Raw genomic sequence first — 24494 nt, 5'->3', positions numbered from 1 at the left:
TCCTACCAACTCCAGAGGCAATATAATATTCACCAGGCTGAGATTCATTGAAATTCAATGAAACACTCAGTTATGAAGAACCTAATAATTGCAAGGAACTGTACTAGGCACTATATGAAGGTAAAAATTTGCATGCTTTCAAGGAATTGGCAATGTCTTAGGTGCTATATATCATATGTCTAAACACATACGTTGAATATAATGTAGAATGTTATGATGCAAGGAAGAAATTGAAACATTGCTCTAGGAGAATTGTGGAAGAGAAGCCATGCATGATACATGGAATGAGCACTGATTCTGAAGTCAGAGAACCTAAATTCAAAAGAGATTTCTGACACTTACCGTAGGTGTGATCTTATGCAAATCACCTCTCTGAACCTGTCTCTCCATTTGAAAAATGACGGGGCTAAATTATATTGGCTCTGATATTTCTTCTAACTGTAAGTGGGTATGTCTGTAGGGATATGCATATGTGTGTTTGTGTGTGTGTGTGCCTCTGCGTATATCCTATCCCTCAAAAACTGTAGGCCTTACGTTCTTAATTTGTAAAATGGAAAGTGGAAGGAGGGAATCAGAGTAGATGATACTCATGCATATTTTTAAAACTCTATGTTAATATTGGTATTTGAGTCTGGACCTAATTAGCAACTGAGCGTTTACTTATTTAATGCTTGAATGTCAAATCTCTCAATATCTGGATGTCTGAGTATTGTGAAATATGAATTTCTTTTTTCTTTGTATATGTCTAAATAAATATATGTGTATGAATATATATACACATATGTATATGTATGTATTCACCATTTTGAATTTGGTTTATAAATCATTTGGTATGTTCTCCATGTGCAAGACAAAAGAATATTTAAGGAAGGTATCATTTTTCTCTGTTACTATCTTTCTCCCTTTTGGGGGTAGGAGTGGGGAGAGAGTAGACCCTGTTGACAAAATGATTTTCCATGAGAGATAACTTCCAAAGCAATCAAACTTAAACTGTAATAAAGGCTCTTTTAATTCATCTGGACATTAGCTACAGGTGATAGACAGACTTGACTTAGTACTCAAGAATAAATCAATGGTCATAGGTAAGGTAAAGACACTCCTAGTATTCTACTGTTGCTGTAGTGGACTCATGAGTGTTGACTCACTTTTCTCCCAGGACTATTTATTTCAGAAGCCTAGGAGTAGAAAAAGTTAGAATGTATGAACATAATATCCTAAAGTCCTTGTGGAACTCTGTTGATGTCACTAGGTCCATGGGCTTTAAGATGAAAAATAAAAAGAAAATATGAAGGGGTACAGAACTATGGGAGAATTCAAGAGGGTCTATCTTCTTATTTTTATTTGTTTGTTTTTGTTTCACAACCTTTGGATTCAAAAGCTTCTTATTCCACTAATAATAGATACTAATAGTAATGAATAGATGATAACATCTCAGACCCTGACATACAGAAAAGTTAAGCCATCCTCTCCTATCAGTCTAATAAGAGAGCTTTATCCAGCTAACACCCACATGATCCATAGCTCTGTCTTGGGCCTTCTATACTATTTCACTTGGCAATCTCATGAACTCCAACAGATACTATTCTTATTTCTATTCTTATATGACTTTCATATCTATTTATCTTTCCCTAACTTCTCTCCTGACCTCTAGTGCTAAATCTTCAACCGCCTATTGGTAAATGAATATCCTACAGACCTCTTAAATTGAACACATCCAAAGTTGAATTTTATATTTCTTCTAAAGCCCTCTAAAAACCTTTTGTTCTTCCAGAATTCCTTAATACTATCAAGGGTACCACTGTCTTCTCAATCTTGTAGACTCATAGCCTGGGCATCATCCTTGACTCCTTTCTCTGTCTCACATACCTAATTAGTTGCTAAGTACAGTCAATGTTATCTTCATAACCAGTCTCATATGAATCCCCTTCTGTCCTCTTACACTGCAACCATTCTGGTAAAATTTCTAATCACCTCAAATCTAGATTATTGCAATATCCTGCTGCATAGTTTCTTTGCCTCAAGTCTTTCCCACTCCAGTCCAACATTCAGTCAGTTGTCAAAGTGATCTTCCAAAAATTCCGGTTTAACTGAAGTGCAGGTTTGACCCCAATACACCATTTAATAAACTCTAGTGGTTCTTTATGGTCTCTGGAATGAAATACAAAACCTCTGACTTTCAAACCCTTCATAATCTTGTCCTTTTCTACCTCTTCAGTCTTATACCTCTTCTCACATAGTCAACAATACAGTGATACTGGGATTCTTGTTGTTCCTTGCACAAGATAACACATACACTCACTTCATTTATCTTCACGGCTATTCCCTTTGCCCAGAATTCTCTCCCCTTTCTTCTCTTCTTCTTGCCTTCCCTGGATTCTGTCAAGGCCCAGATAAAAATCATACTTTCTAGAAAAAATACCTTTCAAATATCCCTTAGTTCTAGTGCCTTCCATCTGTTGGTTATCTGCATTTATGTGGTATATATCTTACTTGTGCATAGTTATTTTGCATGTTGTCTTTCCCATTAGATGGTGACCTTGATGAGAGAAAGGAATGTCTTTCAGCCTTTTTTTGTATGCCTAGTATATTACACAGTTCCTGTCACTTAATAGACACTTAATAAAGTCTTATTGACTAGCTGATTGACTCCTAGTGTGGTAACTCTTCTACAGAGGAGGTCACAATAAATCTTTAACTCGTAGTCTTCTCATTGTCTGTGATGCTGAGAGGCTTATGCATGATAACCCAATGAGTCTATATCAAAGACAGAACTTCAACATAGATCTTTTGGTTCAAAGGTCTAAAGTCTCTCCACTACCAGATGTGGCTTTAGATGTGTATAACACTTATCTATCAATCCATCCATCCATCCATCCATCCATCCATCCATCATCCATCCATCCATCCACCCATCCATCTATCTATCTATCTATCTATCTATCTATCTATCTATTTCATCTAGCTACTGTAGTGCCTACAGAAGTTATCAGGTCATATCACTAACATCATTAGAAATTTATCTCTCTGTCACTCTATCATCTATCTGTCTATCGTATGTTTTGCTCATCAATGCATATTTCCTCTTGAATATTTAAGCAGGTGACTTATTCAGGTGATCTCTGAAAGTTATAGGTAGATAACAATATTCCATGTACATATCTGTATCTTCCACTGTGAATAACATTCTCTTATTCCAATTTGACATACTCTAAAAATTATATCTTATTTTTTACTTTTATTGGGTATAATTTTATGATAATTGCATGCAAGTTTGGTTTTTTTTACATATTTACTCACAAAAAGTAATTTTGCTAGCTGCATTTATCTTTAACCACAAATGAGTCTTTCATCTTCTCAGTAAATACTCTTTCACTATTTCATGTAGTTATATGCATGCAGTTTCTCCCTTATTCTAAATTAAATATTTTTTGAGATACTTCATCTAAAGTGTTTTCATTTTTCCCCTCATTCCAGCTGGTAAAATAAACAATCAATGCAACCATATGCAGGGGATCTTGTACTCTAGCACTATCATTCTTGTTGGAGGAAAAGTAACCTGCTTGAGGAGGGGAAAAAGAAAAAAATAGGAAAAAGATTAATTCAAAATGAAATATAATGACATACAAGCAAATTATACCTATAGCCTACACAATGACACTGAACATATAAAGGGGGATTACCAGTAACTCCTAGCTATGCCAGTTCAATTCACAAAGGCCTATTTAGTCTGTCAAAGAAACAAGAAAAAAAGGAAGAAATTAAGAAAAAAGAAAGGAAGGAAGGAAGGAGGGAGGGAGGGGAAAAGAAGACAAAAGAGAGAAAAGTATCTATGGACTGACTGGAGAAAGCTCACCCAATAGCCACACAGGCAACATACACATTCCATCTCCACTTGGAATGAGTCAAGGACAATGTGATTTTTCCTTAACCCTAACAAAGAAAAATCCTGAAATTTTATGGAATTTAAAGAAAACAAATAATCTGTGTGCTAGAAATATATTATTAATAACAATTTAGATTACTGTCAAAAGTGAGATGACCTAAGACTTACTTTATTCTCCTGTAATTTATGCTTTCATAATTGAGGGTCTCACCATGTATTAAAAGTCCAAGAATAAATGATCTTGTTCATTCAATGGCAGAGAAATGGGGCCTAAAAGTAGAATCAAAAATAGTTCACATCGCTAAGCAGAGGCTCTCACACAGGAAGTATATTAAGTTTTGTGTTGCTGTGACTAACTATGCATGTAACAGCAGGGAACAATTTATCAGCCTATTTTCATCTTCTAATGCTTAAAATATCTCTCAAAATAATAAAAAGGAGGTCTATGTGGTAAGTAAAGGTGGTTTAGGTCTCCATGTTTTCACTGTTTATAAAACTGAGCCAAAATGCATGTTTCTTTTAAAAGAGATTTTCTAAAAATTAGAATTAAAACATATACACATACACATATACAGGTATGCACACACACACACACACACACACACACACATATATATATATATGTATGCACACACATATATACATTGTATACATGTATGTGTATATAAACATATAAAGTTCCTCCAATTTTTTGATATGCTTGTATATTGTATATATGTATATGTATATTTTCTATGTGTGTATGTATCTACATATGTGTGTGCATACATTGACACTTTTTTCAGATTTTTGGATATATATAAGTATGGGTGTGTGTATCTAAAATTTGTTCCTTGACAGACAAGTAGTAAAAGCATGTCAACAGAGTTCTCGGAAGATAAATTGCACACTATTAATGACCATATGAAAGATCATTCCAAATCACTCACAATAAATGCAATGCAAATAAAAGTAACTCTGAGGTTTCACTTTACAATCAGCCAATTGGCAAAGATGATGAAAGATGGGAATAGTCAATGTTGAATTACTTGTTGAAAGAAAAGCACACTAATGCATTATTTATGAAATTATGATTTGGGTAAACCATTTTGAAAAATAACTTGGAACCTTGTGAAGAAAGTGACTAAGTAAGTATAAACTTTAACTTGGACTCCTACCGCAAGAACATTTTGAACTTTTTAAAAAGTCTCATTTATCATGATAATTATTGTAACAGCACTTTTGTAGTTGCAAAGAACTAGAAACAAATTGGGGAATGACTAAGCAACTTCTTATTCTTAAATATCATGGAATATTATTGTGCTGTAAGAAACAATGACTATGATGAATGAATTAATGAATGATCATAGACAGATTTAAAATATTTATTTCTTACTCTGTGCAAAGTACTGCATTAAGCACAAGATTATCTCTGCTCTCAAGGAGCTCACATTCTAGTGAGGGAAATAATACAGAATGCAGGTTTCAGCTTCATGTCAGATGAAATGGCCCAATGGTCCTTACTGTACAGTTGCAAGGGCAATGATAAGACATCTTTTTCCCCCCGTAATTTTCACCGATACCTGTGTATTGTATAATATTGAGTGATTTGTAGATGCCAAGGATTTTGGTGGTATTTTCTATGTCTTCAGGAGTTGTGACTGCTGAGCAAGTAAGTGCTGCAGCATCTGCCAAAGTTCTCATCCTAACTCCACTGACCTCTTTAAAATAATATTTAAAAGGCTAACCCTCAGTGAGTGGTGGTAGTGGTAGTTGAGGAGCATATTGAAGATAAATGTGTAAAAATAAAAGATATAAATAAAATTTTAAATAGAACATTTTCTTATGACAAAAAAGAAAGGGAATTTATACGTTGAAACCAAACATTCACTAATTCTTGATTTCCCCTTTTTAATCTACTAATTAGATTCTTTTTACTCATGAAATGTTTCCCAATGGATTATTATCTGTACCAACTTGTATCAACTTTGTCTGAATTTGTCATTTAATTGATTTAACTTAATTGATATCTTGATATTTGATAAATTTATTGATAACCGATACTAACTTATTTGACATTATACACTAAAATTCATGCTCTAAAAATACATAGATTACCAAGAAGCAAGTAGTACAGTGCCCTCTATTTTTTGCATTTCCCCACTACTCCTTTATTCAGTCAGCAAACACTGATTATATTCAAATACATTCTTGTTGAGAGATTTTTACTTATTACAAACCCACGTTGAAACTTCGGGCAATACTTTCTCCATACTATCCTGGCAAATCAATTTTCACATATAATCATCTGGTGAAAGGAATGGAGTAACTAGAAGGTGGAAATTTAAGATCTATGGCAGCTAACAGAGACTATCCATAGAAACCCAAAATCAAAGTTTTGCTTTGGTTCAGAAATGTCTCAATTGATTAAATTAATTTAATAGAGTCCATTCTGCCTGACTATTTCATATTGGCCCTTTTCAAATGGATATCTCATACTCATTGGATCACAATAGAACTTATCTTTGTTTTTAAATTTTAATTTTCTTTATTCAAAAATTATATTCTTTTCATTTACATTTTTTTGCCTCTGTGCTTGGGTCTTCACAACAATTTTTTTTGGCTCCTCAATCAGAAAAGCATGCTTATTCTTGTCATGAACATAATTTAGTTCATATTGGCCACCATAAGCCCTGCAGATGTGTTTGCTTTTTTTTTTTTTTGTCTTTGACCACATAAGAACTTTGGTCTCACAACACAAACACCTCAAAGTCTTCCTGGGCACAAACCACAGGCCAATTGTGGTGCTTTTCCAACTTTCTTGAACAAAAGTAAACAATTCTATTACCTTGGGATTATGATACCTGAGTTCTGTTGGAAGTTGTAAGGTAGGACAACCTGTCAAATGCAGAAATATTTTAATTTATTTCAGCTCTGTCTTAGAAGAGGGAAAAAGAGTACTTATTATCTTTATACCAATTCTCATTTTTTATTTAAAGTAAAAGATGTATAACAAACAATATGGTAATAACAATGAAAATCAAACAATGATTTATTAGAAAAATCTCTATCTTGAGTATTCAGGAACAAAACACTTGAATTTGAATGCTGGTTAAACAACTTAATACTTGGGTAACCTGGCAAGTAGCTTAAACTTTCTGAGCCTCAATTTCTTCAATTTAAAAAAAAAGTGTATGATATGATGTTGTATAGCTCAAGGTTTGAATGTTCCATGATACCTTAAGTATATACACACACACATATATATATATATATTCTCATAGATATATGTGTATATATAGACGCATATACATAATTTTGTAGCTACTATTTTGAGCAGTGCAAAAACATATAAGGAATGTAGAAATCATATGTTTCATGTTAGGGTTTGCTATTTGGGAATCAAAATTTTAAAATTTTGTGAATACATATTTAACTAAAGATATTTCTTGTTAAGTGATTTAAAAAATTATGGAGGTGAACTTTCCAATTTTAATTTTAAATTTCTTTTCTTCTTGATGGTAATTATTGTCTTTGTACTTTATTAATTAGTTATATTTTCATATTAGGCTACCATTATTTTGATTAACTTACTATGTCACAATGGATTCCAAATTAATTGTGCCCGTAGTTACCAGCAGGTTGCTATAGATTATCAACATATTATGCCTATTGCCTATAGTGATATTCCTCTTGTGTTAATCACTGCTGCTTGAAGTTACTAGGATTATTGTGAAATTGATTCTCTGTGCCTTAATTGCATGTGTATTGTATGATGCATTGAGTTTTCATTGCTTACTTTCCAAAACTTAGATGTATACTGTTCTTCTCTACATACCACTAATTATCATTACTACAAGGTTTCACTTATTTTCTCATTATTGCTTTGCTAAATAAAATCCTAACTAAAACCTCTTTTTTTTTAATTGTAGGGCAAATTTTAGAAATGTAATGCATGGGAAGACACATAGAAACCCACCAGAAGACTTTTAATTCCAGGAATCACCCCCAAATATAAAAATAAGAACATTCTAAGAACATTGAGAGGTACAATAAATGATTAAATATATAAATAAATAAGACATTTATTGAGCCCTTAATATGTGCAAAACACTGAACTAAGCGTTAGGGTTACAAACAGAAAAGTAAGGCAGTCCACACCCTCAAGCAGCTCACCCTCTAATCTAAGAAACAACATATATAAAAGATTTGAAAGGATGCAATGCTATCAACAACAGGCATGAATAACCACATAAGATAAAGTCCATTTTCCCTAAGCTGACAAAAAGAACCAAACATTTACAAACCTTAAACAAAGAAAAGTTATGAAGAATCTCTGGGTAATGATTAACTTTGCCTCCTTCCAAAGAAGAAGAATTTTTTATAGGTTTTTACTATAATAGATAGAACTGGTTCACCTACATAGAGACTGAAATTTCTGATTGGCACAAACTTAAAACTTGAAAAAGGCACAGGATCCACTGAAAATAGGGGGTCTACATACATTTGTGCATCATTATTCAAAGCTTAGAAATGTGTCAGTAACAAGCTCATTCCCCTCCACAAGAGGACCATTTTGAATATTGGTTAAGTCATGTAATGAAAGACTCCAGACTTGGGCAGAGGTGAGGGAATAGGGAGAAAGATGCTACAAAAAAGGTATGATTCAGGAAGTCATTAAAAGGCTAAATTTTGGACTTTTACACAATGTGAAGTCTGAAAATACTGAAGTAACATATCAAGAATTCTTGCAACACTAGAGATTGAAATTGACAGAGCAGAAATAGGCAATTGTATGCTAAATGCTGCATCCTGGTAAGTGAATAGCTATCCAGGCTTGTTTCTATAGCCCAGAGATAAAAAGTTTGGTGAGCTTTGCAGTTTTCTGGTTTAAAGAGAACTGTTAATAATATCAAGTGCTAAAATTCGAAAGTACTAAAACTAAATGCCCTTTAAGGATGAAATTTAGTTGAGAGAGCTGCTTAAAGGCTATGTTTAAGTAGACAGGGGAATTTGCCCAAATGAAGAGTGGTGAGGATCAACCATCAAGTAATAAGCAAAGAAACAATTTGATGTGCTGTTGATATACCTAAACAGACCAGAACCATTGAAGCCATGAGTTACCTTAAGCACTTGAGTTTTGTTCCCTCATGTGTTTCCCTGCCAGGTTCCTATAGGTGTGTAGGTATGTGCCTGCTGTTTACTATAGGTATTATATTCATTGGTGGGACAGTGTGATGTGGGTTAATGTGAGCATTATGATGAATTTAATTTACATGTGTCTTTAATATCTTTGCCCTATTATTAAGTAGATTATGTTTAACATCTAAAAATGTAATATAATATTGTGATTGTCTGTTGGATAAATAGAAAATGAATTGGATGACTGGATGGGAGCTCAAGAGCTAGATTGCTTAATGGGTAAAATATTTTCTCTCAACAAAGTTATCCTTAGAACCTTTAAAGAGTTTGAATGTAACCCTGTGATAGTGGTCTATCTCTGGAAACTATGCTAATAAATCAGCCAATTAACACACTTATGATATGCCAGCCATTAAATGCTGATGTACAAAGAATGCCAAAACAAGCAAACAAATAAAATTATATACAAACAAGATATATACAGAATAAATTGTGGATTGTCTAAAACAACAATAATAACTAAGATTAAAGAAGACTAGGAAAGTCTTCTTGCCAATGGTGAGACTTAAGCTGAGATGGGTAATTAGGAAGGTAGTACTCTTATCAATAATGTGGAAGTTTTGGAGAAGAGAGTGTTTAAAAGGAACAATGAGTTCAATTTTGGATAGCTCTCTCTCTCTCTCTCTCTCACTGTGTATGTATGTGTATGTATATATATATATATATATATATATATATATATATATATATATATATATATATATACACACACATATATACATATGTACATACATGTGTATACATATGTGTATATATGTACACACATATACACACATATATATACATATATGTGTGTGTGTGTGTGTGTATATATATATATATATATACATTTATATAAACATCCATTTGGGTATACTCAAACATATTGGCTTTTTGAAAAGTTATTAGGACCTCTACAGGTGATTATTTGTTATTTCTTGTTCTATATTTAGATGTATACATATATATATATATATATATATATATATATATATATTCATATTATATATACTGGAAATAGCTGACAATTTACAATTTTAGAAAGATGAATTTGAAGTAACTTGGAGTTGAAGATGTGAAAAAGAATGTGCAATTTCATAGCTCATGAGAGTTAACTAAACAGTGCTAGCTAAAACATGAAATAAAACTAGTCTCAGAAAGAAGAGAGGGAAAGGAAGAAAGAACTTGACACATGCAGATATATGGAGATATAGATAAGGGAAGAATGATAGATAGAAGGACATGTAGTAGAAGCACACACACATACAGAGAGAGAGAGAGAGATGTTTCATACCACTTCAAAAAATTGAAGACCAAGCAGTTGCATAGACATTGAAGGTATATTCTAAAGCAAGAAATGTGAAAGGATTGTTTTCTGAAGATTTTGCTCGGGCTTGTAAGACTTAGCTTTATGCCATAGTTGGAATGTATTATTATTTTGTGGGGTATTTAAACTTTCCCACCTTAAATCACTCCTCTGGTCGTGACATACCCAAGGAGGTTTTCCTGAAGCATCACATTTTGCAAAACAGGCTGAGAATTTGTGATTTATAACATGATTTATTAGGCATATGTATTATCACCTTCACACAACTTGTGCGGCCCTGTTTGCTGGTAGAACATCCATCATTTGTCAATAGCATTATAGCTATGTGCATTCCTATATTTATTTGCCCGCAGTTCTGAAACATTACTATTTATCATTTTAAAAAATTAAATATAAAATATATTGGCGTACATCACTTGTCTTAAAAAAATCTCACTAGAATGCTGAGAATCAATAATCCTCCAAGCTGGGTAAAATAAACTAATAATGACTTCAGAACATATCTGCAGCTGCATCATATATATTTTTGTTAACATTTTTCCAAGTATTATTCAAATATTATGATCCAAAAATAGTGCTCTTTACGACCGATCCCTTCTTTTTTTTAACTTTTTGTTTGCTGAAAAGAAAATGAAATTAATGGAAAAAATAGCTGACAGTTCTTAGATTTTTGGAAATAATGCATTTAAAATTAATTTTAGAAGATCAACAGTACATGAAAAGTGTGTAATTTCATAGTTCATGATACTTAACTAAAAATGAAGGATAAACATGAAATAGAATTATAATCCAGGGGGTGGAGCCAAGATGGCGGCTGGTAAGCACGGACTAGAGTGAGCTCCGTACCCAAGTCCCTCCAAAAACCTATAAAAATGGCTCTGAACCAATTCTAGAACGGCAGAACCCACAGAACAGCAGAGGGAAGCAGGGCTCCAGCCCAGGACAGCCTGGATGGTCTCTGGGTGAGGTCTATTCCACACGGAGCTGGGAGCTGGGAACGGAGTGGAGCAGAGCCCAGCCTGAGCGGCTTGGACGATCCAGACCAGAAGCCGGGCGGAGGGGGCCCTAGCGCCCTGATTCAGTGAGCTGCGGCAGTTACCAGACCCCTCGACCCACAAACACCAAAGACTGCGGAGAAGGTTAGTGGGAAAAGCTGCGGGAGTGGAAGGAGTTCGCAGTTCGGCTTCCAGCCCCGGGGGCAGCGGAGGTGGGGCAGCTACAGCTGTTGCTGCTTCCGGCTCCAGGCCCACCTGGTGGGAGGAATTAAGTGGCGGATCAGAGCAGGAGTGCAACAGCCTGTGGAAGATCTAAGCCCAGTCTGGACTGGGGGTCCTTGGGGAAGGAGGAGTGCGGCTCTGACAGAGCTGGCACCTCCCCCCCAAACGTAGAACATAGAACTCGTTAGTCTACAAGCAGTCATACCCCACTGAAAAACTCAAGGGTCAAGTTAGTTGGTTGGGAATATGGCCAGGCAGCGAAAACGCGCCCAGATTCAGTCTCAGACTTTGGATTCTTTCTTTGGTGACAAAGAAGACCAAAACATACAGCCTAAAGAAGACAACAAAGTCATAGAGCCTACAACCAAAGTCTCCAAGAAAAACATGAACTGGCCCCAGGCCATAGAAGAACTCAAAAAGGATTTGGAAAAGCAAGTTAGAGAAGTAGAGGAAAAATTGGGAAGAGAAATGAGAAGGATGCGAGAAAACCATGAAAAACAAGTCAATGACTTGCTAAAGGAGACCCAAAAAAATACTGAAAAATACACTGAAGAAAACAATACCTTAAAAAACAGACTAACTCAAATGGCAAAAGAGCTCCAAAAAGCCAATGAGGAGAAGAATGCCTTGAAAGGCAGAATTAGCCAAATGGAAAAGGAGGTCCAAAAGACCACTGAAGAAAATATTACTTTAAAAATTAGATTGGAGCAAGTGGAAGCTAGTGACTTTATGAGAAATCAGGATATTATAAAACAGAACCAGAGGAATGAAAAAATGGAAGACAATGTGAAATATCTCCTTGGAAAAACCACTGACCTGGAAAATAGATCCAGGAGAGAGAATTTAAAAATTATTGGACTACCTGAAAGCCATGATCAAAAAAAGAGCCTAGATACCATCTTTCAGGAAATTATCAAGGAGAACTGCCCTGATATTCTAGAGCCACAGGGCAAAATAGAAATTGAAAGAATTCATCGAATGCCTCCTCAAATAGATCCCAAAAAGAAATCTTCTAGGAATATTGTTGCCAAATTCCAGAGCTCCCAGATCAAGGAGAAAATACTGCAAGCAGCCAGAAAGAAACAATTTGAGTATTGTGGAAACCCAATCAGAATAACCCAAGATCTGGCAGCTTCTACATTAAGAGATCGAAGGGCTTGGAATGCGATATTCCGGAGGTCAATGGAGCTAGGATTAAAACCTAGAATCACCTACCCAGCAAAACTGAGTATCATGTTCCAAGGCAAAATATGGATTTTCAATAAAATAGAGGACTTTCAAGCTTTCTCAGTGAAAAGACCAGAACTGAATAGAAAATTTGACTTTCAAACACAAGAATCAAGAGAAGCATGAAAAGGTAATCAAGAAACAGAAATTGCAAGGGACTTACTAAAGTTGAACTGTTTTGTTTACATTCCTACATGGAAAGATGATGAGTATGATTCATGAGACCTCAGTATTAGGGTAGTTGAAGGGAATATGCATGTGTGTGTGTGTGTATATATATATATATATATATATATATATATATATATATATATATATATATATATATGTTTATGTATATATATATATATGTTTATGTATATATATAAGTGAATGAGTATGTATGTATATATCTATGTGTATGTGTATGTATGTGTATGTGTATGTGTATATATATATATGTGTTTATGTATATATGGATATATATATGTAAAAGAGAGAGAGCAGACACAGGGTGAGTTGAAGATGAAGGGAAGATATCTAAAAGAAATAAAATGAAATTAAGGGATGAGAGAGTAACATACTGAGAGAGGGAGATAGGGAGAGATAGAATGGGGTGGATTATCTCGCATAAAGGTGGCAAGAGGAAGCAGTTCTATGGGAGGAGGGGAGAGGGCAGGTGAGGGGGGAATGAGTGAACCTTGCTCTCATCAGATTTGGCCTGAGGGGGAATACCATACATACTCAGTTGGGTGTCTTACCCCACAGGAAAGAAGAGGGAGGAAGATAAAAAAAAAAATGAAAGGCTGGGGGATGATGGAGGGGAGGGCAGATGGGGGTGGAGGTAATCAAAACAAACACTTTGGAAAGGGGACAGGGTCAAGGGAGAAAATTCAATAAAGCGGGATGGGTTGGGAAGGAGCAAAATGTAGTTAGCCTTTCACAACATGAGTATTGTGGAAGGGTTATACATAATAATACATGTGTGGCCTAGGTTGAATTGCTCAACTTCTTAGGGAGGTTGGGTGGGAAGGGAAGAGGGAAGAGAATTTGGAACTCAAAGTTTTAAAATCAGATGTTCAAAAACAAAAAAAAGTTTTTGTATGCAACTAAAAAATAAGATACACAGGCAATGGGGCATAGAAATTTATCTTGCCCTACAAGAAAGGAAGGGAAAAGGGGATGAGAGGGGAGGGGGGTGATAGAGGGGAGGGCTGACTGGGAAACAGGGCAACCAGAATATAAGCCATCTTGGAGTGGGGGGGAGGGTAGAAATGGGGAGAAAATTTGTAATTCAAACTGTTGTGAAAATCAATGCTGAAAACCAAATATGTTAAATAAATAAACTGCATTTTAAAAAAAAAGAATTATAATTCACATTCCATGAAATAAAACTATACTCCAAATATACAATATAAAATAAATGAGAAATGAAGTCAGTAGATAAAGCTTTCCATGGACTTAAAGCAAACTAAAAGAAGCTAGAGGCTAGAGTAGGCTAGAGGCCTGGTTGAAAAGAACACTCAGAATGAGAGTAGACAATCCCTATGTAATACATTGTGGAAATTAGTAGTGAGATTGGAATGTAATGGAAACAGCCATCACAGTGAAATCAAGAGAAATTTCACTCAACTATTTCTATCTTCTCTTGTATCCTAGCTGGGGAAATCTCCATAAGTTCTATGAATTTCCCAGTCCTCTTTCAAAGTGGCTTGATGAAGAGTGGGAGCAGGGGAAGCTTATCTCTGCAGCAATATTCTTATAGCCTTTTGTTTTACTGTTTACTTGGGTTTTCTTATATTATCTGTTTAGTAAATCAGACAGACACTAATAGTGAATTGTGGAATACCTTTGGTAATTTTTTAGCATATTCTAATTCATACTACCAGACCTCTGTGGGATATTCGGACTGGTCAAACACAATCTCTTCAAGTCCAGAAGTGTTGAGGAAATGGGCTACTCAAGTCAATCCTGATAACAATCAAGAGGCCAACAATTTGCCACTGCTTATCTGGTTAATCAAAGGAGTGCTTACAAGGTGACCTCTTTCTCTCAATAACACCAGAATGCAGATTAAGGAGCCAAGAATGGTTGAATATACTACTCGTATACCTGTGGCACTCACTACTCAGACCAGCTATCAAAGAGGGCTATTGAAATAGAATATAATATATTGTGACTAAGTTCTCAAATAATCAAATATTGTTTGGCCACTAGATACTGTCTCTAATTAGTTATTTCCACTACCCTAGTGATGAATAGTTTTTATTAGAGTTAGGTGCTTTATTTGATTTTTTTACATTATTTTATATTGTGAAAGTTCCAAACATAAGGTTAAGGATTATGATATATTTACCTTCTTCAGTGTTTAACACATTAGGATTATATACTGCACGTAGCAAGAAATCATGAATCAATCAGTATTAGTTAAACTACAATTATGTGGCAGGATACATACATACATATACATATAGATATATAGGCATACATAGAAAGAAGGAAAAATAGATTAGATAAAGGATAGATAGATAAAGATAGGTAATGAGATAGTATAGCTAGCTAGAGAGATGACCAAAAAAATTTCTGTAGCTACAAATGCCATAATTGGGGTTAGACAATATTTATAATAACATGCTGAGAGAAGAAAAGTATAACAAAATAAGAGCATAAAATGAAGAGAAAGAGAAATAATGGATAAAGAGAGTAAAGAGAGGAGAGGGGAAAGAGAAAGGAAGGTAGGAAAGGAGATGAACTTTAAGAAAAAGCTCTTAAAAGAAAGTGCATTTAACAATGTTTGCCCTGCTCCAATGGTAAATATTCACCAACAATTCATTGGTTTAAGTGAATTCTGTGAAACCTATGTCAGAGTTTAGTCACTCTTGTTGTAAGCTATGCCTTGCATTTGAACTGCCGATGTGTTTGTGTTTCTGTTGAAGATTATGATTGTAGTCTTTGGAATAGAGATTAAAAAAATAAACTGTCTAAGTATCAGGCAAATTCCATTAGAGATTATTGAGCCATTGTTTATAGAAATTTGGATTCAGATCTCAAGGACAATATAATCAATAATGATACATATGATAACTGTATTTACAAAATATGGGATCAAGTTGCCAGTTGTGACTTCACTGATCATTTCCAATAATAGCCCAAGGTACCCCAGGCAAAGTCCATTTCAAAGGCAGATGTATGTTGTAAAGCTTGCTGCACATTTCCTTTTCTGGTTCAATTGAAAAAAAAATTGACTTCCCCTCATATGTGTGTGTGTGTGTGTGGTATTGTGTTTGTCCTTTGTTTTTGAAGAGGACCATGGCAGGGAAATTATGACACAACTTACTGTTGACTTTGAGTGAGGGAGGGCTGTGCAAGGTCACCAGCCTCACTTTGTCCTCAAAGCCTTCTGGATCCAGTGACCAGATACTCATCAGGATGACTAGAGATGACCCAGGATGCAATGGGAGACCTTGGCTTTTTTAGGCTAAGGCCTTTTCATGTACTCACTTAGATTGAGATAAGGCCCATTCAGTGTATGGGCCTCTTTAAGAAGTCAGTCAAGGGATGGCCCCTTTAATTAGAAAAAAAAGAAAAACAATCAAGCTGGGAGAGGAAGACCCTCAGCATTGCCGTTCCAAAGAGAAACAGTTACCATTGCCATTTGCTTTAAGCCTGGAGGGCCCAAAATAAAGCCATTAAGTGGAGCTTGGGCAGGAATCTATTGTGGTCCAATCTATGAGCTTCAGAGTTAACTGAGTTTTAGGTTTTGTGGAAGAAGAAAGTAAGAAAGAAATAGAGAAAGAAGGAAAGAAAAAAAGGAAGAAAGAGAGAGAGAAAGAAAGAAAGAATGAGAGAAAGAAAGAGAGAAAGAAAGAAAGAAAGAAAGAAAGAAAGAAAGAAAGAAAGAAAGAAAGAAAGAAAGAAAGGGAGAAAGGAAGTGAAAGAAAGTATTAAGGAAAGATGGAAAAAGGAAGAAAGGAAAGAATTCTAGCCTGTAAACCCCAAGTTAAGTGGGCAGCTTCTGGCTATCAAAATTTACCTTCCTTTGGAGAGGAGAAGGAGGAGAGGGAGAGAGAGAAGACGAGTTGAGTTACCCAACTAGCTGGGTCCTCATCCAGGCAGCTTCAGGTTCTGTTTGTCCTTCATTTCTGAAGAGGACCATGGCATCAGGGAAATGAGGATGTGACTTGCGGTTGACTTTGATTTGAGTGAAGGAGGGCTGTGCAAGGTCACCAGCCTCACTGTCTCCTCAGAGCCACCTGGATCCAGTGACCAGATATTCATCAGGATGACTGGAGATGACCCAAGATGCAATGGGAGACCCTGGCTCTTTTAGGCTAAAGCCTTTTTATGTACTTTCTTAGAGTGAGGAAACACCTATTCATTGAATAGGTCTCTTTAAGAAGTGAGTCAAGGGCTGGCCCCATTAATTAGAATATCTGGTCACTGCATTCAGATGGCTCTGGAGGAGACTGTGAGGCTGGTGACCTTGAACAGCCCTCCCTCACTCCAATTAAAGTCAACTGCAAGGCATGTCCTCATTTCCTTGATGCCATGGTTTTCTTCCAAAATAAAAGATAAACACAACCTGTAAGTAGAATGAGCTGCCTGAATGGGGACCCAGCTAGTTAGGTAACTTACCTCTCCCCCTCCCTCTCCTTCTTACCAAAATAGGTAAAATATTAATATTACATATCTAATTTAAAGCTTAAACATAAAACATGAACAGCAAAGTTAAAAAGTCTATCATTTCCTTATATAGAACATCATTATACATACATCATAATAAGATGATGAAATTTGTTAGTCTAGAAGACCAAATAAAACAAGATACGGAGTCTGAATGCAGATTGAAGCATACTGTTTTCACTTTTTCATTTGTTTTTTTTTTCTTTCTCATAGTTTTTCCTTTTCGTTCTGATTTTTCTTTCACAACATAACTAATGTGGAAATAATGTTAAACATGATTTTACATATATAACCTATATCACATTGCTTGCTTTCTTGGGGATGGGGTAGGGAAAGGAAGGAGGGAGAAAAATTTGGAACTCAAAATCTTACAAGAATAAATGTTAAAAACTATATTTACATGTAATTAGAAAAATAAAATGCTATTAAGTAAAAAGGAAAGAAAATAAATAAATATGACCTGAAAATATCCAAGAGATTTTAGACAGACAGACAGACAGACAGACACACACACACACACACACACACACACACATTTGTGAACAGGGACTTATCCTTTTGTATTCCCCAGACTTCTAGCACAGTAGCAGACATATTACAGATTCTCTGTGAATGTTTTCTGACTGTTGATCGAATGATGTTCATCATTATCTTCCAGTGTAGATGGACTTTGCCATCATGAGCTAGTGGAACCATAAAAATAGCTAAATTTATCTATTGTCCTGCTATTGCATATAATCCATTTTGAAAGTAAGTTAGGGGGAAAATACATGTATACATACATACATACATACATATATATATATATATATACACACACACATACACATACATATATACACACACATACATATATGTATATATGATGTTTGTGTATGTGTGTATGTATATATGTATGTGTATATTTATGTGTGTATGTATATATATATATATATAATTTATTTAATATGTTTAGTTTTCAGCATTAATTTTCACAAGAGTTTGAATTACTAATTCTCTCCCCATTTCTACCCTCCCACCCACTCCAAGATGGCATATATTCTGGTTGCCCTGTTCCCCAGTCAGCTCTCCCTTCTGTCATCCCACTCCCCTCCCATCCCCTTTTCCCTTCCTTTCTTGTAAGGTAAGATAAATTTCTATGCCCCATTGCCTGTGTATCTTATTTCCTAGTTGCATGCAAAACCTTTTTTTTTGTTGTTGTTTTTGAACATCTGTTTTTAAAACTTTGAGTTCCAAATTCTCTCCCCTCTCCCCTTCCCAGCCACCCTCCCTTAGAAGGCAAGCAATTCAACGTAGGCCACATGCATATCATATACATATATACATATATATATACATATATATGTATATATGTATATATAAATATACACACACACACATACATATACACATATATATTCTTCTTTCTTTTGATTTTTTGGATGGAAAGAGAATTAATTTGGTACCAAAATGTTTAATTGGTTCAAATAACTTGGATATTGTGTTTTTGGAGAAGGAGTCTCAGACAGGATTTCTTTTTTAATAAAACAAACTCTATGCTATGCTATTTTATCAGCTACGTTAATTAATTTGCATTGGCTAGATTAAGAAAGAGCACATCTAAGTTGTTCTCCTGAGCCTCTAGTGGCTACTGAAAGTTGTACATTCCTAAAAATATCACTTTGGGTTAAAGGACATGTGATTCTATAATCAGCAGAGAGCTGTCTCATACTTTCCATTAGAGCATTGGGATTTTCTCCCACTAACAGAGGACAAAACCTTCCTCATTTAAAAGCAGTTCAAATCAGCAGAGGACATGAAGCCTAGATAAGGTGCCAGTAAGTGACTGAGGATTTACAGAGGAAGGCATTCCTGGCATCTGACCTTTGTTTTAAAAGATTTGTTGTTGTTGTTGCTGTGGTCAAAGTACATGAAATCAGAGAAGTCCCTCCCTCTTTAGGGTATCTTTGCCTTGTTTTGGGATGAGTATAAGCCAAATAGAGGAGAGAAAGATAACCTCCAGGGTTATTGATAGGCTGTCTTTTATTTACGTTTCCTGCCCCCAGTGCCTCTAAATATAATTTAATACAAGCTTCTCAACTGCTTGATAATAAAATAAATATAATATAAAACAAGACAATAGATTAGAACATAATATAATATACACACATGTATATATACGTATATATGTGTATATCCATATATGTGTACATACACATGTATCTGTGTATATAAACATAGGCATATATGTATGTTATAGGTGTGCATACACACATGCGTGCAATACATATATGAATATGTACATATGTGCATAATGCATTGCCGGTGTGCATTTATGTATGTGTACATATGCATATATTTGTGAGGATATATACACGCATGTATATGTCTATGTTGTACATACACATATACCTATACACTTGTGTGTTTATGTGTATGTATGTGATAGATAGATAGGTAGATAGATAGATAGATAGATAGATCAAGAGATATGCTCATGAAAGTTGTTTTCTACCACCATGGAAGAAGAGTCTAAATCAGACAATGATTCCCTATAGTTACAGAGGTTCTCCTGATGTCCCTGACTGGGTTCAACCCTAGAATGCTGAGGAGACTTCTAAGTGAAGTCCATAAGTTTTCAAAAATGTCTGGCCTCACTATCCACAAAGGAATAGCCAAGTAAATAAAGAATGTCTATTGTTCAGGCTGTGACATAACAGTTAAATAACCCATAGACTAGTTCATCAGACAAAATCTACAGTTGTATAAGGAGCTTGGCCTGGGATTGAATAGGGGGAATATCAACTTGATTGCCTTTGTGAAATTGTAGTTTTCTCAATGCACCCATATTTCTCCCAGAGACAAAGGCCTATCTTTTAAAATAAAATATTATTCTAGTAACACTGTATGTCTGAAAATCATCCAATGATTGTCCCAGAAGAACTGAAGTCAAGGATCACACAAAGGGAAACAGAGAGGCGCATGGTGGGAGTGAGCAGAATGGCAGACATTGGAAACAAAGAACTGTGTAGAAGAAGCAGAGAAAGGTATATTACTAGAGAAATGTATGTGGCTTAGGGTATAGAATACTAGGCTTGGCATCAGGAAGATCTGTTAAATCCTGCCTCAGACACTTACTAGCTGGGACCCTTGGAAAGTGACTTAACTTCTTTCAGCTTCAGTTTCTTCCTCTGTAAAATGGCATTAATGGCAGTACTTACTTCACCAAGTTGTTAGGATTTTTGCTTTGCTAACAACGCGCCATATGACTGCTAGCTATTATCAATGTTATCACAAGATAAAGAAATAATATGCTAATTTATATAGTGAGAATGAGAGATGACTAATATCTAAGTACTATGCTGTGTTCTAATTAGACAGTGGAACTAGAGGAAGGACCCTAGAATCTTAGTTGAATACTCTGTGGCATATTTAGGAGGACATGGACAACAGTCAAATGGGATGGGATGGCACCAATACGTGATGATTAATAATGCAGGCGGGGTACCCACATTGATGAAATCACAACTCCATCAAATTATCAAAGGTGGTAAGATATAAAAAAGCACCATACACGGTACTGGAAATAGACGAATAAATGCCATTGTTTTGAAAAATTATAGTTTTATTCGGAAAAAAAGATCAGATTAGCTGATTATACTGACTGAACATATGCTTGTCTAAGGTCTGTTTTCATTTTGATGAGGGCCAAATTCTAAACAGAAATGAATGATTTCCTAATTGTGCAATTTCATGAACTACTTAGGTGGTTGTTAACATATTTTTAAGGTATAGAGATCTTTTCTGCACCCCTGAAATCTCACTGTAAGTGTGGCTGTCTATTCTACCTAATGCTGCCACTAGAGCACACCAATGAGTGGAAGCAATAATAACCAAAATATCTGGTTTTAATATACTCATTACTCACTAAAGAATTATTTTCCTTTGGTAATTTCTTCAGATATGAATGAGTAAGCAATTTTGTAAAAAAAAAGTTTGTCCAAAATGTAACCTCAAGCCTAACAAGTATTTTGCTGATAAAATTTTATCACCTACCACTTTATTCTCTATCCTTTGGTTATTGGGGGGAAAAGACTATTTATTGTTTAAAAAAGAAATACTCATACCCAAAGTATTTGATATATTAAATTGACACCAATTGTACATGTATGTAACTAGCCATAGGTTGATACATTTCCTCTCTCCCCCAGCAGATCAAAATCATTCATTCTGTTTTATGATATTTTCTAATTGTTAATGTCCCTCAATAAATCCCTTATAGAAGATCTGATAAATGTTAGAAAAGTTTCCTTTTGTCATTTTTAGTATTTCCTAGATACCAGTGAAATAATGGACCTCTCTGTACTTGCCCTTAGTATATGACATCTACTTCCTTTTCAAGTCTACATGCCCATGATAAGGGTTACCTATATCTACAATATATCTTTCTTTTGTTGTTTAACTCTGTAAAATATATAAAAGTACACTGGCTATGACACACACACACACACACACACACACACACACACACTCTTTTAAACACTCCAATTATTTTCTCTTCCTTCTCAGATTACCTTGAATTTATGTTTCTATTGTACATGTATCCTCCATCACAATGTAAGTTCCTATACACAAACACACACACATACACACACACATTCACAGATCCAAAGAAGAGAAATAATGAGAAACAAAGATAGAATGTAAGAGAGTAAATGTCAATGTACATCCTATACAAAGTAGTGGGGTGACTGAACAAAGGGATACAGTTCTCAGATCTTGCTCAGATTGCCTCTCCCTTGCTGACACCATAGAAGAGGATTAATTTGATCTGCTTTTGTAAATTTGTGATGGTATGTGATGGAGGAGTTTTCTATCTAATTCAGAGTATATAATACTGTTCTGTGATTTCCTGTTTCACTGACTGGTGGAAGAATCATTGTACTTGGAGACCAAGCCAGAATCGAGAATATGTAGAAAAGGCTCTAATGGAGAAATAAGAATGATTTCTCTCATCACTGTTGTCAGGCTATGTACTAATAAGCCTTTGGGGGGAAAGAGTTGCCACTTTAGCTATCTCGCTGTATATACCTGGGCCCACAGATAACAATGAACACATGGTACCTCTCCTTCTTTGCCTATTTGTGTTTGTTCTTTCATACTCTTAGCAGAATAAGTGCTGAGACAAAACAGACCAGGCTGCAATCTTGCTTCAAAAGGGCAGAGAAGCCAGTAGATGTCCAATGATAGAAGACTATCATGGCTGCTGCAGTTCAACCAAGTGAGGAGCCACTGCAGCCCTAAGGTACTACCTAAGTTGCTCAAGTCAATACCAAATCTCTCCAGCAGCTGAGATACTCTATGCCACAAGTGGGAAATCTATTTTTCCATCAGCTATGACATATTTAGAAAGGAACTTGTCAGGGAAAATGTTGAATAGTAATCACTTTAAGTTTAGGCCTACTCTTCTCATCAACTGAAGTATAGAAGAGACAGTGATCTTCAGTATGAGTGGTGGCGTTTTTTACTTTGGTCCCTGGCATCTCTTTTTTCCCCCATAATGTAATAATAGGAAATATGATTGAACGTGAATTTCCCCCATAATGTAATAAAAGGAAATATGATTGAACATAGTGCATTCGGTACAACTTGCTGTTCCTTTTAAATATATTATAAAGTTATTATAGAAATTTCTTTTTTTTCCTTTATTTTGCCTTCTATCCCCCACCCTAGAGATGGCTACCATTAGATAAAGTGTGTGTGTGTGTCTGTGTGTGTGTGTGTGTGTGTATGTGTAATCATTCTATATATTCTTTTATTTATCAGTTCTTTCTCTGGATTCAGGTAGCATCTTCCTTCATATGTCCTTTGTAGCTAATATGGGTATTTATAATAGTCAAAATGACTTGTTCACTCAAAGTTGTTTTTAAAACAACATTGCTATTAATGTATACAGTGTCAATTTTGCTCATTTTGCTCTTCATTATTACCTTTTTAACAAATAGCACTTTGTTAAAGATAGTTTATGCTAATTTATTGTCAATGTTTTAGACGTTTCAACTGATTAAATGATACTGTGCAGATAAACGACACTAACATAACATTGAGGCAATAATCACTGCTCACTTGATATTGGGAAGAACATATTGGGATGGGCATGTTAACCAACATCATGGGAATGACCTGTTGCCCATCAAGAATAATCCTGGAATGCTGAAGGGAGTTGTGGCCAGAAGTTTCTGACCAGCTAGTGAACATGTGAGTTTCTCTCTAAAAATAAGTTGATCTAATCCCCCAAGGTCTCAAAATAAGTATTTCCCAGTGTAATTTGTAGTATTAGCCAAAGGAACACTTTCATACCGGGGCCCTCTACCAGTGAGCTACTCTCAGGTTATCCATTATGCTCTCTTGAGATCCTGTTTGTTACCCTGCTGTAGGTTTGGGCCTGTACCATATATGGCTATGCTGTCCTCTGCTACCCTTAGAGGATGAGCTTTTTAACCATGTTCACTATCTTCAAATTTTCCAGTCTCTTCTCAAGGGAAGCAGATGAAACACTGTTCTCTTTCAGTATGTATTAGTAGTTATTTGTCCTTGTCTGGATGGAGATAGGTTACAGCTCACTTAGACTGTGATTTCTTCTTGCCTAGGCTTTTCGCTTCCAGGAACAGAATGACTTGTCCAGGTGCAGAGTTCTTATTGATACCCCCTCTTACCACTAGGTTTCCAGGCGTTCCCTCACCCCAACCCCACAGCTACAGGCAGTCCTTGATATTGATTTTATCTTCATGTAAATTAACCCCAATCTTAATCCAACTCTGAGGATCTTCCTATATTTCAACCTTCAGGCAACTCTTCCTACTGATCTAGCAGTTGACAAGTGACTTCAATTGTTCCTCAGTTTATTCTCTTTAGTGACTGAGTGGAACTATTGAAATTATAGTGTTGTGGGGAGGCAGGTAGCTGCAATTCTCAGCAGTTTCTGAAGTATGTATGCCTTTAGGGCTTGCTCAAAATTCTAAATCAATCTAGGGGGAGC

This window comes from Trichosurus vulpecula, chromosome 4 (genome assembly GCF_011100635.1).
Source record: "Trichosurus vulpecula isolate mTriVul1 chromosome 4, mTriVul1.pri, whole genome shotgun sequence".
Classification (NCBI taxonomy): domain Eukaryota; kingdom Metazoa; phylum Chordata; class Mammalia; order Diprotodontia; family Phalangeridae; genus Trichosurus; species Trichosurus vulpecula.
Note: the sequence above shows the minus strand (reverse complement) of the source record.